Source organism: Ylistrum balloti, unplaced genomic scaffold, assembly GCF_031769215.1.
Source record: "Ylistrum balloti isolate Yb309-2 unplaced genomic scaffold, AGI_CSIRO_Ybal_v1 Utg369958, whole genome shotgun sequence".
NCBI classification, from domain to species: domain Eukaryota; kingdom Metazoa; phylum Mollusca; class Bivalvia; order Pectinida; family Pectinidae; genus Ylistrum; species Ylistrum balloti.
Window position 1 is genome coordinate 601,936 of NW_026782057.1, and position 20,533 is coordinate 622,468.

At 34.2% G+C, this 20,533-nt stretch overlaps 1 protein-coding gene across 5 annotated transcripts in view; it reads right to left on the reverse strand.

Moving 5' to 3' along the window:
• The window catches only part of LOC132547492 (tumor necrosis factor alpha-induced protein 8-like), a 90,498-nt gene that overhangs the window by 21,245 nt on the left and 48,720 nt on the right, over positions 1 to 20,533 (reverse strand). The window lies entirely within an intron of this gene.

Below are 20,533 nucleotides of genomic sequence, written 5' to 3' on the forward strand. Positions count from 1 at the left end.
AACTCTCAAACAGATCTCTTTCCTTTTAATGATTATCATGTAAACTTTCCTAATAAATCTCACAGCATTTAACCATGATTTAAACAAAATATGGGAGCAATCCTTTACAATATTATGGCTGTAGATTTACTGAAACAGGATGATATCATTTAAGTGTTAAATTTGAAAGTCATTGATTTTTTTTTCAATGGCAGCAATTTCAACTTTTTACTAACCATTGGGTAAATCTAACCAAGCTGTAAGCAACTGGGGCCTATAAGCTTTAATCTTGGCCATATTTATAAGACTATTTTACTGTCATGACAGACATTATGAAGACTAAATGATGACATTCCTTTCCTTCACGATCGTCAACATGGTATTTTTAAGTCTGAATTAAAGAAAACAATACCTATTATCAAAACACTGATTCACCGATTTAAAATTTGAACCATTTATGTAAATTTACAATTTGCATTATCAAAAAAATTTTAACATTACAGTTACAATGCCTTGTAAATATTTATAAATAGTCTTCAAATGGAGCAGACAGCCAACATCATTAGGTATTCATTATATAACCCTGTAAAGTGTTCTCTGATTGGGTGACACATAAAAAGAACCAACTGCAAAGTACGTTCTATACATCTGTTCTATATTAACTATAAACACTTACGCAACAAGAATGCCGCCCTTCCCTAAACTAGAACTTTTACCCTTAAATGAACTGTACCCTTACCCAGAAATCAAGAACATTGTATATGGCGATCAATCATAGAAATGGGTCCATTCTCTGAATAAATGTGGTTTGAAACTCGTTCGACAATGAAATGTAAATACGCTTCCAGCATGCAGAGAAAAAATACTCGTATTAAAATGCTAAAACTTTTATAACAAGAGGCCTAGCAGCCTTGATAGTCACCTGAGATAAACAATATTAAATATGAAGGTTAAAGGATAGTTATCAAGTGTCATGAAACAGAAATTCTGATACTAAATATTGTAAGCCAGTGTTAATACATACATACCATCAAAATTGGCATCCTATACTGATAATTCTTATAAAGTTATTTCCAGTTGGAAATAACTAATGTTATGCTTTAAAATGCTATTTTTCTTTGAAAATTACAATAAAGTCTAAAGAAATATTCCTCTCCAGGAAGACATGTGAGACTTATTCTCATAATTAAAGCACCTTAAGGATACTTCCATTCTTGAAGAGCATTTGATTCCACCATATCTGGGTGTTGAGAAGAAGATTTTTGAAATTTAAGTGAATTTGACCCCTTCTGGCCCAACCCATCAACCCCTGGAGGTCAGTCAGTACAAAATGGGCATAAAATCAAGCTGTCATCCTTCACTTATAACTCTAACCAAGTTTGAAATATTTCCAATGAAAATTAAACAAATTATTCTCAAAAATAGTTTTCCTATATAAGTATATAGTAAGATTTACCCCCTCCCCAAGGAGAAACATGAGACTCTGGGACCATGAAATTTTCAATGTTGGTAAAGCACCTTAAGATGCTTCCATTCAAGAAGAGAATTTGATTCTACCATATCTGGGTCTTGAGAAGAATATCTTTGAAATCCAAGTCAATTTGACTATTTTTGGCCCCGCCCCTCAGGCCCCTGGGGGTGGGGACTGTATGATTCGCAATTTCAATTCATCTTAGGCCAGAGAAGGTTTCTGCAGAATTTCACTGAAATCGGATCAGGGGCTTTTGAGAAAGTCAAAAGTGTTTAATTGTTTACTGACGCACCACACCAGATGAATGGTATAAGAATAGGTCACCATGAGACCTTGTCTCAGGTAACCTAAAAATATAAATTCCAACATAAAGTGCATCAATGAAAAAGACGTTTCCTCAGACAACACAAATGACCAGATATCTATGCACTTCTGCCTGCATTTGCAATTATCTACTTACCCTATCATCCAAACCTTCGAGGGAATGCACTTTATATCACAGTGTGACTGTTACTGTACAGGACATAACTTGTAACAGAAGCCAGGCAGAAAGGCTGATAATTTTCAAATTTACAACTACCAACACATGAAACCACCAACCATTAAAGGTGACAATTACCTAAAATCACCATCAAATTTGTGTTATTAACCGTAGAATGCCATTTCCAATGTACAGATCCTAAATGTGGGTTTTATGTTAACTGGCGATCAGATCAGGCTGTCGTTTGTTAAATGCAACAAATACACTTAACACTGTTGAGAATGGTGCCTTCTTAATGTAACCACCTGTTGCCTATATCTAATGCAATGTGTTGCAAGATTTTAGTAGTAAAATTTTGTTTGGGTGTAATCTGAATTAGGATTTACTGTACAGAAATAAAACGGATGTGAAGACATTAACACTGGGGTTGATCAATAACATGCCCGCTAATACCAGACACAGAACACAAAACCATCCCGCAAAATCAAAATACTATAACATTGAACATATGTCTTTTGAATTAAATTTTCCAAATAAATATTAAGTTACATCTAATATTCTTAGCCAAGTCAGAAGTGAAGGAATTGATGCTGACCATTTGCCAGTAAAATTCAGGTACTCTGGTCAGTTTGGTCGTATGCATGATTGGCACTGGTCAGTTTGCAATAAGATCAGCAATGGTCACTTGGCTTAAACCTAAAACAGATCACTCATCATACAACCATACTGGTCACTTGCAACTGGCTGAGGTTGCTTGTTGCTTTGTCATTTTTCGCTTCGTAGCAATGACAATACAGCCACCAAATAAGGACAGTGTGACATTAATCTGTACTTAATACAATTCAGGACTTTTTTGGGGGGGATTTTTATTGCCAATAATGGGCCCCATTCCCCACTGAAATTGTTCCATATTTATGCCAAATTCCCAAACTTGTTTAATGCACTTCTGAAAATTTCTTCCCTGGTTCACCAATTTTCTTCTGAAAATGAGTAAAAAATGCCTCATCCCAAACCAGTAAAAACTGAGGCTTTGTAAATGTCAACTTCTACACAGTACAGATGTATCCAGCAAAATATCACACAGGCACCAGTATCATCAACACCTACCTTCAACGAAAAATAAATTACACAAGCTTCAAAACACCAACATGTTCCAGCAAAAAATAACCAATTCGTAGATCTATGAAATCCATCAGAAATAAAAACAACAATTGTATTAAAAATGTATTTAACGATGTTAAAATTCGATAAACATTAACTTGTTGAACATTTAGATATAATCGTCCACTTTCCCTAAAATATATCAAATATATTAAGTGAATTTAAAATAATTTCTTCCCCAAAGTATTTAGACCATGTGGCCCACATCCTTGACCTGTCAGATGAAATCTGTAAAGACAAACACCTCCTGGAGCTTAATCAATTTGTCTGTTCCCCTGATCTGTGTGGTATTCACACACAGCACACTGGAACTAACATTCAGATAGTGTCGTTTAACCTTGAAGATTTAACTTGTCCCATGTAACATCCCTGTCTAATATACAGAATGCCTGATGTAAAATTTAACATGTCACAATGCTTGAACTGTATATATATCCAATTGCCTATTATCAAATTGTCACAGTAAATTGTACAGATATTTAACAAGCATCAGTGCATGTATTTTTCCTTCTGCTGCCATACCCATGGTTTTAAAACTCATTTTCCATTTTATTGTTGTATCCTTGAATTTGATAAGTTCAATGCTATTAGATTTGCTGAATGCCCTTTTATATCCAACAGCATTAAATGCTATTGAATTTGTGATATCAAACCCACCCATGGACCTAATAATTGTGATCATGAAAGGAGAGTCACAATGTTTGAAATGCATCATTCTATGTCATATACTCAGACGATATTGACAATGTATATGAGTTAACATAAAAATGTCCTTTTTGTTTGTATTTTAATATCTCTGCAGACAGGAAACAAGTCTATATTCATCTGTTTATAAACTGCCCTTTGGTGATCATCTGTCCTTTTCATTGCAACACTAGTTTAGACCTAGTCCACAAACTATCACTTCCTTTTGGTTGTCTGTCCTCTGTCCTATTTACCTACAAACCTTAATTATCAAATATTTTTTTCTATCCTTTAAAAGTGATGGAAAAGTTAGAATTAGATGAAATAAACTAATCTTGCATCTTTTTATACGACATCCATCAAATGAACTAATTTAGTATACATAGTAAAACCTTGTCTTTATTGTGCTTTTACATTTGTCATATCACAAATAGCTACCATCAAGGTCAAATGAAAGGGGAGATCCCATCACATATAGCTGCCATCAAGGTCAAATGAAAGGGGAGATCCCATCACATATAGCTGCCATCAAGGTCAAATGAGAGGGGAAACCCTATCACAGATAGCTGCCATCAAGGTCAAATGAGAGGGGAGACCCTATCACAGATAGCTGCCATCAAGGTCAAATGAAAGGGGAGACCCCATCACAGATATCTGCGATCAAGGTCAAATGAAAGGGGAGACCCTATCACAGATATCTGCCATCAAGGTCAAATGAAAGGGGAGACCCCATCACAGATATCTGCCATCAAGGTCAAATGAAAGGGGAGACCCTATCACAGATATCTGCCATCAAGGTCAAATGAAAGAGGAGATCCCATCACAGATAGCTGCCATCAGGGTCAAATGAAAGGGGAGATCCCGTCACAGATAGCTGCCATCAGGGTCAAATGAAAGGGGAGACCCTATCACAGATAGCTGCCATCAAGGTCAAATGAAAGGGGAGACCTTATCACAGATACCTGCCATCAAGGTCAAATGAAAGGGGAGACCCTATCACAGATAGCTACCAACAGGGTCAAATGAAAGGGGAGACCCCATCACAGATATCTGCCATCAAGGTCAAATGAAAGGGGAGATCCTATCACAGATAGCTACCATCAAGGTCAAAGAAGATTAAAGGGAGACAATTCACTGCATATACCAGTACACAAATGTTAATTTGAACATAATCTTTTCACTAGTAACTATAATGCTGTTGTTATTAAAACCTGTAGTCAACATCAAGATCAAAATTGACCAACTCTATCGTATCAAAGGAAGTAAAATACATGTACAACAATATGTAATTTGCATGTTCATAATCTGTGGACAAGAATGACTGTACAACACCAGAAAATGGTGATAATGATGAGGGACTTGAGAATACATTAAACATCAACTATTCCAGATTGCAGGCATGTGTAAGGGTGTATCATTTAACATGACCACACAAGTTGTTGATAGGTAACTGGATATGTAAACAAGTAAATGCACTAATGGACAATGTATATGTTTAATGGCCTCTGTGTTGTAATTAGGTAGTGATATGCTGCCATGATTTTTACTATACATAGATACAAGGTCAGAGGTCAGATGTTCCTGATAAAGACTAATGTGAGTAGTGGACTAACATATAGTTGTACATAATTGAAAGTGACAAATATAACTCCATTTCCTTATCAGAAGTATTCTAGTATCATATTTGTTTTATGTATCATTCCCAATCAGTATCTACAAAAAGTCAGAGATGGGCTTATTACAGGACAATGTAATAAAAGCCTTATAATTTCACTAAACAGCAATTTAATATGGGTGGGTTTATGGGTAACTAGAATTTTGGTTTATATATCATACTGGTGATTAGATACAAAAAATTTGATTTAGTTACTGTACCAATGATAGGTAACCAGAATTTGGGTATATTTACCATACTTGTAATGGGTGACCAGAATGTGGGTATAGTTACCACACTTGTAATGGGTGACCAGAATGTGGGTATAGTTACCACACTTGTAATGGGTGACCAGAATGTGGGTATAGTTACCACACTTGTAAAGGGTGACCAGAATGAGGGTATAGTTACCACACTTGTAATGGGTGACCAGAATGTGGGTATAGTTACCACACTTGTAATGGGTGACCAGAATGTGGGTATAGTTACCACACTTGTAATGGGTGACCAGAATGTGGGTATAGTTACCACACTTGTAATGGGTGACCAGAATGTGGGTATAGTTACCACACTTGTAATGGGTAACCAGAATTTGGGAATATTTACCATACTTTTAATGGATAACCAGAATTTGGGTATATTTACCATACTTGTGATGGGTGACCAGAATTTGGGTATATTTACCATACATGTAATGGGTAACCAGAATTTGGGTATATTTACCATACATGTAATAGGTGACCAGTATTTGGGTTTATTTACCATACATGTAATAGGTGACCAGTATTTGGGTTTATTTACCATACATGTAATAGGTGACCAGGATTTGGGTTTATTTACCATACATGTAATAGGTGACCAGTATTTGGGTTTATTTACCATACATGTAATAGGTGACCAGGATTTGGGTTTATTTACCATACATGTAATAGGTGACCAGGATTTGGGTTTATTTACCATACATGTAATAGGTGACCAGGATTTGGGTTTATTTACCATACATGTAATAGGTGACCAGGATTTGGGTTCATTTACCGTACATGTAATAGGTGACCAGGATTTGGGTTTATTTACCATACATGTAATAGGTGACCAGGATTTGGGTTTATTTACCATACATGTAATAGGTGACCAGGATTTGGGTTTATTTACCATACATGTAATAGGTGACCAGGATTTGGGTTTATTTACCATACATGTAATGGGTAACCAGAATTTGGGTATATTTACCATACATGTAATAGGTGACCAGGATTTGGGTTTATTTACCATACATGTAATGGGTAACCAGAATTTGGGTATATTTACCATACATGTAATAGGTGACCAGGATTTGGGTTTATTTACCATACATGTGATGGGTAACCAGTATTTGGGTTTATTTACCATACATGTAATAGGTGACCAGTATTTGGGTTTATTTACCATACATGTAATAGGTGACCAGTATTTGGGTTTATTTACCATACATGTAATAGGTGACCAGTATTTGGGTTTATTTACCATACATGTAACAGGTGACCAGGATTTGGGTTTATTTACCATACATGTGATGGGTAACCAGCAGGTTTGATTGTTTACAGACAAAGATACACCAGATCAATGCTGTACCCTCTACATGCCTGTGAAAACCTGTTACAGATACAAGACAGTAACGTAGAAACACATAATTTGATTTGATAAGCTATAATACACTCAATCTTTAGTTACTAGTTTGATAGGATTTAAAGAAAAAAAAACCATATCATCAATAACGGGGAAAAATAACAGTAGGACACAAATGAGGATAGAAAGAAAATTATAGCGTAGACAAAGGATAAACAGGAAAGAGGTCAATATGGGGGAAATGAGAACAGAAGAAAGATGATTTATCTCTATCCACCAGCTTATTAAAGAGGGAAAGAAAGAAAGATGAGGACAGTAAAGAACCATTAATTCTATTGTGTATATAAATATGTCTGACATGGACTCATCACTTCCACCTAACAAGGTATAGAACATCTACTTCCACATATCAATTTCCTTACTCTGTAGTCCTGAGTGAGCCTTAATGCCTCGTCACTATATGTAAAGCTATATATATATAATTGACTTACCGCTTATACAAATAGCCAACCCAATCCAAAGTAAATATCTTCGTCAGAAACCCAACCAACTTTCAATGATGATAACATAAGCCTCTGTTACAAATAAAGACTTCACCTTTCAGAAATTCAGTAATATAAGAGAATCAAATATTGCGCAGTAAAACATGGCCTCTCCCATTTTTGCTAAGTCCACAACTTAAAAGTCAATACCAAAGTATTGGCTATTCTGTGAAATGAATCTGGATTAACATGTAACTTTAGAACCAACAACATCTCCATTAAAAAAAATGTTTTAATCAAACAAGCCTTGTGTCCCTGAATCAATAGTGTAACGGGCACTAGTTATGTTTTCATCCATTTTATAGTAAAAGACACTCTCAAGTACCTCCAGTCCCGATGAAACCTTCCAGTTTCATGATAAAGTCCTGAATCAGTACAATACACTTTCACACACAAGCACACTCATTGATTTTAAACAGTAAAGTTAAGAACTCTACAACACTGTTAGCTTCTTTTATAATCCTGATTTTATCTCTTATCAAGCTGAACTTTTCTTTTCCCGACTGCATGATTTGAACAAACAAGTAATTTCTTGAGTCTGTATCAAATCACCATTAAGATATCTAATCTTATGATAACTAGACAGGTGTTCATGTCAGGAACATCTTTCAGTTATATATTTCTGGTCAATAGTTCGTAAACACATGTTTGCTACAGAACTGGATGCAATATTCCTTTTTACAGTCAGTGTACATTGTCTGCAGCTACAATAAATACATTGTCATTCTGATGTGTAATTTTCTTTTTATATTTCCTGATGAAATTATTCGGAATAAATACATGAATCATGTTTTCGGTTTCTGTGAATTATGCATTGTCAGTGATGGGCAGATTGGGAATACAAAGGGAAATTGACCCGAAAAAGAACAATAAAGGCACATGAATCATTTCAAATTTACATTTTTCAGGTATTTTACCTGAATAACAACTGTCAAAATGCATTTTGGTAATTGACATTCTGAGTTGAATGATAATAAATCAAAACACAGATGGAAAGCATGATAGAATTGCAAGAAACATTAGATACAGATGAATAGAGGCTGCAGCACTACAGGAGAACATTGTGGATAGGAATTCTATACTTACATTTCAATGATAAATTATTGATAGTCTCTTTTCCATGGAAAACATTTAACACGGTTAAAAGTTATAAATGATTACGAAGCTTTATATCCTATCATCTGTGAAATACAGTGATCCATTAGATATCCTTTTCATTTCCCTCGTATTTCATTATGTATCATGTTAATTTCATAACAGCTGATTTAGATTTGGAGTCATTATCTGATGACAAAGTTTGAGTCATATATTTTGAAACAGGGCTGAAGCTGCAACGTAGTACTCTATAAGACATGATTCACCCCTTACAGTACCTATTACGACACAGCTAACTAACTATACCACTGTAAGAGAGTGGAGTTCTGACATTACTGCCAGAACCATAATCTTTGAGGGTTGATATTTTGTGGTTTTACCAATAGAATGTATTATCACAGAAATAATGAAAAGTAAGGCTCTTTGCAAAACTCCTAAAACAATAACCTAAACAGTGTATTGAAGACATTTTCTGATGGAATTTGCTTCATAGTGACAGAACCATCTAGAAATGGACATCAAACCATATAGAAATGGACATCAAACCATATAGAAATGAATATCAAACCATATAGAAATGGACATTAAACCATATAGAAATGGATATCAAACCATATAGAAATGGATATCAAACCATATAGAAATGGTCATCAAACCATATAGTTATGGATATCAAACCATATAGAAATGGAAATCAAACCATATAGAAATGGTCATCAAACCATATAGAAATGGGCATCAAACCATATAGAAATGGATATCAAACCATATAGTAATGGACATCAAACCATATAGTAATGGATATCAAACCATATAGAAATGGTCATCACACCATATAGAAATGGACATCAAACCATATAGAAATGGACATCAAACCATATAGAAATGGATATCAAACCATGTAGAAATGGTCATCAAACCATATAGTAATGGATATAAAACCATATAGTAATAGACATCAAACCATATAGAAATGGACATCAAACCATATAGCAATGGATATAAAACCATATAGTAATAGACATCAAACCATATAGTAATGGATATCAAACCATGTAGAAATGGGCATCAAACCATATAGAAATGGTCATCAAACCATATAGTTATGGATATCAAACCATATAGAAATGGACATCAAACCATATAGTAATGGACATCAAACCATATAGAAATGGTCATCAAACCATATAGAAATGGATATCAAACCATATAGAAATTGATACCTAACTATAAAGTAATACATGCTAAAACAAAACTTGAAAGTCTAAACAATCTTGATTAAGTTTAGAGCTCTATTTTAGTGCTCCATTTAAATCGTGAGGTTTATTTCTTACTTTAAAACAGCTAAGTAATCATTTTTGAAAGGGTAACATGAAAAGCTACATGTCAATAAAGCAAAGTGGCTGTGACTACATTTTATATCCTATAGCAAAAAGATTTTATCACACTGTAAACACTTTCCAAAAACAAAAGCAATTCCAGAAATTTCACACATAAACCCAAATATTATATGTTACTGGTTCAATGTTACATCATTTCATACCACAAATCACTTTTACTATGCTTCCTGTGGTGTCAGACTGTTATAGTATTAGAGTTATCTCCCCATTATAAACCAGACATATCAATCTGCATTGTCAATGGCAAGGGTTATAACATGAAAAATAGTAAGCATCAAATCTTCAGTATCACACCATATCTATACACTGATGCTGTATTGGCACACATCCATTTCTAAATCCATTTTGGCCTCAGTCTTCTCAATTGCCTAGTCTGCTATATATACGACAAAATGTCAATTTGAATTAGAAAGAGTTTCCACACCTATAGATTACAAATTTATATATATTATATAAAACTGATCATTAGCTTATCCACATGAATATTACAACTATATCAATCTCACAGAAAGATCACTGATATAATTAATATCATGACATTGTCAAGGAATGTATAGCTACAATATGGTGTCAAGGAATGTATAGCTACAATATGGTGACAGGAATGTATAGCTACAATATGGTGTCAGTAATGTATAGCTACAATATGGTGTCAAGGAATGTATAGCTACAATATGGTGTCAAGGAATGTATAGTTACAACATTTACAATATGGTGTCAAGGAATGTATAGCTACAATATGGTGTCAAGGAATGTATAGCTACAATATGGTGTCAAGGAATGTATAGCTACAATATGGTGTCTAGGAATGTATAGCTACAATATGGTGTCAAGGAATGTATAGCTACAATATGGTGTCAAGGAATGTATAGCTACAATATGGTGACAGTAAGGTATAGCTACAATATAGTGACAAGAATGTATAGCTACAATATAGTGACAGGAATGTATAGCTACAATATGGTGTCAAGGAATGTATAGCTACAATATAGTGACAGTAAGGTATAGCTACAATATAGTGACAGTAAGTTATAACTACAATATGGTGTCAAGGAATGTATAGCTACAATATGGTGACAGGAATGTATAGCTACAATATGGTGACAGTAATGTATAGCTACAATATGGTGACAGTAATGTATAGCTACAATATTGTGACAGGAATGTATAGCTACAATATGGTGTCAAGGAATGTATAGCTACAATATGGTGACAGGAATGTATAGCTACAATATGGTGTCAAGGAATGTATATCTACAATATGGGGTCAAGGAATGTATAGCTACAATATGGTGACAGGAATGTATAGCTACAATATGGTGACAGTAAGGTATAGCTACAATATAGTGACAAGAATGTATAGCTACAATATAGTGACAGGAATGTATAGCTACAATATGGTGTCAAGAAATGTATAGCTACAATATGGTGACAGGAATGTATAGCTACAATATGGTGACAGTAATGTATAGCTACAATATGGTGACAGTAATGTATAGCTACAATATGGTGACAGGAATGTATAGCTACAATATGGTGTCAAGGAATGTATAACTACAATATGGTGACAGGAATGTATAGCTACAATATGGTGACAGGAATGTATAGCTACAATATGGTGACAGTAATGTATAGCTACAATATGGTGACAGTAATGTATAGCTACAATATAGTGACAGGAATGTATAGCTACAATATGGTGACAGTAATGTATAGTTACAATATAGTGACAGTAATATATAGCTACAATATAGTGACAGGAATGTATAGCTAAAATATGGTGACAGGACTGTATAGCTACAATATAGTGACAGGAATGTATAGCTACAATATAGTGACAGGAATGTATAGCTAAAATATGGTGACAGGACTGTATAGCTACAATATAGTGACAGGAATGTATAGCTACAATATAGTGACAGGAATGTATAGCTACAATATGGTGACAGGACTGTATCGCTACAATATAGCAATTTAATATTACTCTACACAGGAAAGTAAACCTGGCCCTGAACATGGATATTTGGAAAGGTTACCTACACAGGGAAGTAAACCAGGCCCTGAACATGTATATTGGGGATTATTACTTTTCACAGGGAAGCAAACCTCTTGCTTTGAATATGTAAAAGCATACTGTTTCTACCTAGGAGTATTCACCCTGAAATATACCAAGGAACTAACATTACCACAAACTCAATGTCAAGGGATGAGCTTACAAGAGATCTGTGTACATCTAATGAGATACAAAATAGCATTCACAAGAAGCACATCTCTGCCTATCAATGTCACCAAATGACAATCTTCAAATGTTGGATCAGTGCTAATAGAAACTTTCATTGGTAAAGTCCTCAAAACAAAAGTCAGTGAACCATGTCTGGAGAGACTACATTATATAACCACATTGAATACTCAAAGTAACACAAATCGACAAGTTTGTTGTGAATCAATGTAGCGGTTCTAGAGGAGAAGTTAGAAGTCCAAAACAGCCTTCTTGACCAACACACCAAGTGACACTTACACTTAAACTTGTGTCTTAGGTCTGTATAAAAACCTATCTGAACCCAAGAAAAGAGCATACTCCCAAGGTAGAACTTTATATAAAACAGCTATCACAGGGGTCTAACTTCCAACATGAAAGGTAAACGATAACTGTGCAACAGTATATTTGGGATTTCAAACACTAACGACAACCCTACATTACAGACAGAATCAATCAATACTTACTCCACATCTGTGAAACGAATTATCAGCTAAGATAAGTATTCCTTATAAATCAGGTCCCAGATCCCCAATGTTGAACTATATTTGAAAACATGTGTCTATTCAGCAGAAACTTTATTTGAATCTTTATTACAGACAGAAATCCATTAAGTATACAATTGTACAGACTGTCAGTGATAAGTACATATATGACATCTAGGAATTACATAACCCATCATTTCACTGCACTGTCTGCACAATTTTGATGTACCACAACCCTGTATAACTTTACATTGGGTAATCCCTTATGCTTCACAGTTTGCACTTCTCAACATATTATGATCACCTCACAAAATATATCAGATAATGTGTCTGGCATTTTCAATGACTTGACAAGTAGCCAACTACATACCACAGCCAGGTTTTCAGTCAGTCCAAACTCACCTGTGATCAAGTTTGCAGGTACAAAAAGAGGTACAATAATTAACAATCAAAATTGAATCATTTTCACCTGTGTCATGTTAATTAATATCCAATATCAAAATGATAAATATTCCATTAATATGTTGGTGATTAATATTTACAAAATATCAGGCCAAAATATATTGAAATAACAACAAATTTTAGAATGATTCAAAAAGGAGTAAAATTATCTGAGATTCTTATTCAGCCTGTGAACATTTACATTCAGTTACCTGTAGGCCACCACTTACCTGTAGGAGATATATACGGAAGTAAATATTTACATTAACAAATCATTGATTTCCTTGAGCAACAAAACAATCCTCAGAGGGTATCCACACTTTGTGTATATGTATATGTTTTACTTTCTCGTCATAGTAGACCTATAAACTTATAACTACACTGCAGATTGCATCAACTTTTACACATGAATTTATGTCGGTTAATCATAAATTTACCTGACTTTATACAACGCACTTGAGGAAACACAGGTAAGAGGTCCTATTGCAAACAAACAGTTCATAACAGTGAGACTGACCGCTGAAGAAACAGGTGTCTGGTCACAGCATTACATTATTAAATGCTTTGCCAGGTTTTCTTCTAATCATCCTCGTGTAACTTGGATCTCCACACAGAGCTATTCTGTCTAATCACTCAGGTGGGACGTCACCTATTGTCCATGAAGCTAAGGTACATACAAACTGTTACGGAGGTTTTAAATAAGAAATATATTCTTATTTACCTAGCTATTGTTAGTGGCAGGTAACATATACGGGCACTTATCTTATAATACAAATACACAGGATGTGTATCATCTTTACAACACTGCTGTCAGCTGGACTTATTGTCACAAGTTAGGCACAATAAACCAATCAACCTATAACAATTAGAACTACTACAACAACTTTTCACCTGTAAACTACCACATCCAAGCAGTTACATCATCAACTCCTCCTTGCATTCTTCAATCATGCTTTATCAAATAGCTGAACTCAAAAACCTACAATACTTATATTGGCAGTAATGATAAATATATGATATTTAACCCTTATTTCACTTAATCTTGGGAATGTGACTAAATCTTGGAGTATGACTGGATCTTGGGAATGTGACTGAATTTTGGAAGTGTGACAAAACCTTGGGAATGTGACTAGATCTTGGAGTATGACTGAATCTTGGGAATGTGACAAAACCTTGGAAATGTGACTGAAACTTGGAAGTGTGACAAAATCTTGGGAATGTGACTTAATCTTGGGGATATGACTGAATCTTGGGGGTGTGAACGAATCTTGGAGTGTGACTGAATCTTGGGGATGAGATTGGAATACTTTATTTGAATCTCTCGACCCTTTTCACTGAATCTTGATTATGGTATGGATGTTAGAACATCCGAGAATTATAATACCACGCGATAATTTTCTAGCTACCACAATCTCCATGGAAAATACAGCCATAATTCCATCAAGTTTTGAGAAAAACCTGAAATCTGCACCACTGAAATTAAAACCTTTACAGTTAGTGGTAATAAACCCCAGATAGCTCATCACTATAGGCAACCTTCAGAGCTTCCTTATAATGAGTGACAAAGGTTATATGACCTCCAGGTTTCCTCCTGTCAAAGTCCTGATAAATGAAATGATTTACTATTCAACCTACCGCAAACTATGTTAGATTTGAAATAGGAGAAACCTGTCCTCCCAAAGGAAAAAGAGTTCCGTGATTCAACACCAATCGTCCTATAACTATCATGTGTCAGCCAATCTTTACGCAGTCTTCCATCAAGTGAAATTAAAGTCTTTGCAATATTTATTAAAAGTGTCAGAACTCTTAAGCCAAGGTTACTTTAATAATCCACCACCTAAAGTCTCTTGTTCTCTTTACTTGTTACTATATACAAGTAAACATTTGCCCTCCATGTCTTTAAATGTTACTGTATACAAGTAAACATTTGCCCTCCATGTCTTTACATGTTACTGTATACAAGAAAACATTTGCCCTCCATGTCTTTACATGTTACTGTATAAAAAGTAAACATTTGCATTCCATGTCTTTACATGTTACTGTATACAAGTAAACATTTGCCCTCCATGTCTTTACATGTTACTGTATACAAGTAAACATTTGCCCTCCATGTCTTTAAATGTTACTGTATACAAGTAAACATTTGCCCTCCATGTCTTTACATGTTACTGTATACAAGAAAACATTTGCCCTCCATGTCTTTACATGTTACTGTATACAAGAAAACATTTGCCCTCCATGTCTTTACATGTTACTGTATAAAAAGTAAACATTTGCCCTCCATGTCTTTACATGTTACTGTATACAAGTAAACATTTTACATGTTACTGTATACAAGTAAACATTTGCCCTCCATGTCTTTACATGTTACTGTATACAAGTAAACATTTGCCCTCCATGTCTTTACATGTTACTGTATACAAGTAAACATTTGCCCTCCATGTCTTTACATGTTACTGTATACAAGTAAACATTTGCCCTCCATGTCTTTACATGTTACTGTATACAAGTAAACATTTGCCCTCCATGTCTTTACATGTTACTGTATACAAGTAAACATTTGCCCTCCATGTCTTTACATGTTACTGTATACAAGTAAACATTTGCCCTCCGTGTCTTTACATGTTACTGTATACAAGTAAACATTTGCCCTCCGTGTCTTTACATGTTACTGTATACAAGTAAACATTTGCCCTCCGTGTCTTTACATGTTACTGTATACAAGTAAACATTTGCCCTCCGTGTCTTTACATGTTACTGTATACAAGTAAACATTTGCCCTCCGTGTCTTTACATGTTACTGTATACAAGTAAACATTTGCCCTCCGTGTCTTTACATGTTACCGTATACAAGTAAACATTTGCCCTCCATGTCTTTACATGTTACCGTATACAAGTAAACATTTGCCCTCCATGTCTTTACATGTTACCGTATACAAGTAAACATTTGCCCTCCATGTCTTTACATGTTACCGTATACAAGTAAACATTTGCCCTCCATGTCTTTACATGTTACTGTATACAAGTAAACATTTGCCCTCCATGTCTTTACATGTTACTGTATACAAGTAAGCATTTGCCCTCCATGTCTTTACATGTTACTGTATACAAGTAAACATTTGCCCTCCATGTCTTTACATGTTACTGTATACAAGTAAACATTTGCCCTCCATGTCTTTACATGTTACTGTATACAAGTAAACATTTGCCCTCCATGTCTTTACATGTTACTGTATATAAACAAATATTTTCCCCTAGTGTCCATACATGTTACTGGATATAATGAAACATTTTTCAGGTTTCCTTTGCTCTTGCAAAGATATGCCGTGGAATTTTCCATCTGTACAGTAATATCCACAAACAGTGACAGACATAAATCACCTATCATAATTTCTATGTATAAATCGTATCCTTTAATCTCTAATTCCACCTGTCTTTCTCACCTGTTGGTATGTTCTAATAGGAGGTGACAGGTGGCGGTTTGTCAGATCAATGACTACACTGTGCCTGGTATAAATGTAAATACTAACAGCAATGTCCTGTCTAAATACATCTATCTGCTGGAAAATAGACACGATTCTTATCTATTCTGTTTTAATTTGGTCTGCTTCCTACAGATCAATACACTCACCAATTTACTTACCAGTACTAGAAATAGAGTACAGGACGTTCATTTAGCAGAAACTCTAGCAATATTGTTTAGGCAGTGTAATCTCTGATATTGTATCATTATCAGTCAACAGCATTTGATAGTTAGAGTGCATGTCTGTAGACCAGTTTGGGACAAAAGGCTACATATTCTGCTGTCTTGTAATAAGCCTGGCTCATGTCTTTGAGACACAATTTGAATGTCAATGCCCTAGGCTTAGTATAGAATAAATACAGTGGAATCTAACTTCAGTGTCTAGCTGTTTCCCTGGCAACCAACTATAATTCCTATTTGGCTTGAAAACAAAATTGATGAATCATGAGTGAAGACATTTGACAAAAAACTTATACATGTCGCTTGATTTTAAACTGGACCAGTCACCAACAATTTATGTCCCGACGATCGTAAACAAGAGCTGATGCAAGATCACTGTAAAAGTTTCAAATCCCCCTGATACAATTTTTCAAGGAACTCAATGTGGCAAAACCTTTTGAAACGACAAACTGTATAAGTTAAGCTATCGCAATGTAATTTTAAAGAAAATATCTATAAATTTAAGCAGAAAATTTTAGTTCTGTACAAAATTTATGAATATTTACCACATACAATGACACATAAACCAGAATGTCAACATAATTTTTGTTTCTTGAATGCAGTAGTCTAAGTATCATTTAAGATACCTGCAATTAAATGATAACATCAGAGGCCTGTGGTCTTGATCTAAGAAGACCAGAACTGAAGTAATCATGTCATATAAGAAATGTGTCTTAAAGTCTTCAGTACATACCTTTCTGTAAGGTAGCTTCCAATTAGTGCTGAATAAAGTAGCTTTAAAGTTGAACACAATCCCTTCATATACAGGTACTATGAAACCCCCTTTCAACCTCTGACCTTTTGACCCGGTCTCTTTCCCAAAACAGGCAGGTTGAAACCATTCCCATCAATAAACAAGGACTTAGTGGGTAAATAAAATGTACTGATTTATGATGTATCTGCCTGCAAGGAGACTGCATGTTGTTGATATGAATCCTATAACCGAAGCAATGGCTGTAAAAAACGAAACCTGTAGGCGAAATTGTGGCCTGATATAGATGTTAACTTAATTGGTATTCCACGCAGACAAAATTGAACTCTATCAAACATTTACTGAAAATAATATATCTATAATGAAGTTCTATTGGGCGGCACAGGATCTTGTAACATTTTCTTACAACAGGTACCTCATCATGCAGGGATATCTTAGCCAGCCTTAACATATGCCTTGTTGACAAAATTTTATGATGGAATTCTATAAAAGCTAAGTGAAAATATGTGTTAAAAACTTGACCTGAAATAGGTTGTAGACAATATGTTTCTATAACAATGAAAATTTGAAAAAACTATAGTATTCAATCATTTTTGTCTAAGATGCTTTTGTATATCAGGAGTTATAAGGAACTTGATTCAACTTTGATTCCACTGAAGTAAAGGAAGTTTGTACAAACCCTATATTTGTACACTGATTTTCTAGACTGCTGACTCGTAGTTACGATATGGTTAGAGTATCAAGATAAATTCTCACTTTTTCAGTGGTATCACCTTCAACATCAAAGAAACTAGGATGAGCTACTCAGAATTCGGTAACTTTCCCATTACACATTCATACAGAAAAAATTATTACAACATGCTGAAAATGTTATCAAAAATGTATATCAAATTTTTTGAAAAGTGTATTAAATAATTTTTCATGCAAATTCACCTTTAATTGAATACAACAATAAAATCTATTATTTAAATTGGATGCGCTATGTGTGTACAAACCTGTTTATAAAGACCACTCCAGAGAGTTGGCAGTTATTTGTTGTAAATTAGAGGCCTCTAAAGCAGGTTTGATTGGTGTTCCAAAATTGTTTTAACTGGCATTTAAAAATCATTTAATATATGTTTATAATTGCCAGGTACCATCTGTTATCCAATCACCATTAAAGTTGTTATTTACCATAAACTTGCTCATCATTGAAAGTCACTAGGGCTTCATTCATATACAGGGCTCTCATGAATGGATATTAACGAAATTCTGTTCTGTAAGAAAAGTATGTGAGATGAATGCTGAGATCATTAAGGGTCACCAAACAATACCTGGTGACAACATACAGGTCATGGTAGACATGTCAAGCATAAGAACGTTTTTTTTACAACTTTTTTAGTTTTTATTGAAAAGTGTTGTTACTTGATACTTAAAGATTCTGAACCAATATAATATATTCTAGGTATACTAGGTATACAGAGAAACTCAAGTGAAATTTGATGGTGTTGTTATTTGATCTTGTACTTCATGTTTTCAAAAGAAATACAAAACATCTAAAAACAGCTACATTATGTACTCGTGTCAACCTACCTATATGCTACTAGTATAGTTAGCTATATACTGTTCAGGTAAATTTGTATGCACTTCTTTGTTATAACTTACTACTTGTATTGTAGTTGAGTAATATTTCATCTTAGTAAAACAGACACACTTATTTTCAGTGCATTTTATCCTGTTCTCAAGAAAACAACAAAAATATTGATAGAACCTATGGATGCTCCCAGAATAAATGGAAGTTAAAAAACAGCAAAGTTTTTTAGATATTTTTTTTCCAATAACTCTGCTAAAAAAAAAAAAAAATAACAAAGGGAAACAACTCCTAAAACTCCTTATCAAGACCTAACTACCTATGAAATTTCATGTTGATACCTTTTGTAGTGTTTGTGATATGTTCCGGACAACATTATGATGGACAAAGTGGCGACTATATGCTTGCCTTTCAGGATGCATAACAATTAGTCAAAGATTACATTGCTCACTCAAACATATTACTTGGTCCATCAAATAAAAAGTTACATATCCTTTACTTATGTAAAGCTGTTTGGTTTGTGTGGCATCTAATGTAACTACAATGTCCCATGCCTGTATCTTATCCTTCATACGAAGTTCAAGATGGCAACCAAGTTGAACTTTTTACTTAACTGTTAACTTTTTTCAGTCAATTTCCTGTTAATTCCAATCAGCTTAACTTCATAAATTCATTTAAAATTCTTTACCACTTAAATAATAAAATTTATCACCTTTACCTTGACCTTTGACCTCAGTTCCTGATTAGTTGCCTAGATGACTTAGTTTGATGTCAACAAAACCAAATTTTTTTTGTTATTATCAACTCATAACAAACATCTACCAGTTAAGAAATACAAAATTTAACGTTTATCTTTAAACCAAAAACCATGACCTTTGGTCAGTGACGACTAGTGTGATTCTTTACTTCATGATGGGTCAATAAAATATTTTACCTGTTAAAAAGAAACATAATTTTAAGCTGACCTTTAAAACAGGTCAGTTGAAATCATTTTCGATTCTGACCACAGATTGGGTAATTATAAGTCATTGTTCAGACCAACCTCATATGTCCAGAAGTCCGTAATTAAACCATGAAATATAGATAAGATGTAACATTCACAAAATGAAATCATTTTTACTAATCACCCTGAGATGTATAACTGGTAATTATTTCAAAACTGATTAATACATTGCTTTATACCTGTGTCATAACAAACAATCATGCATCATTTTTCGTTTTTTCAAAAAAAAAAAAAAAAAAAAATTTTTTTTT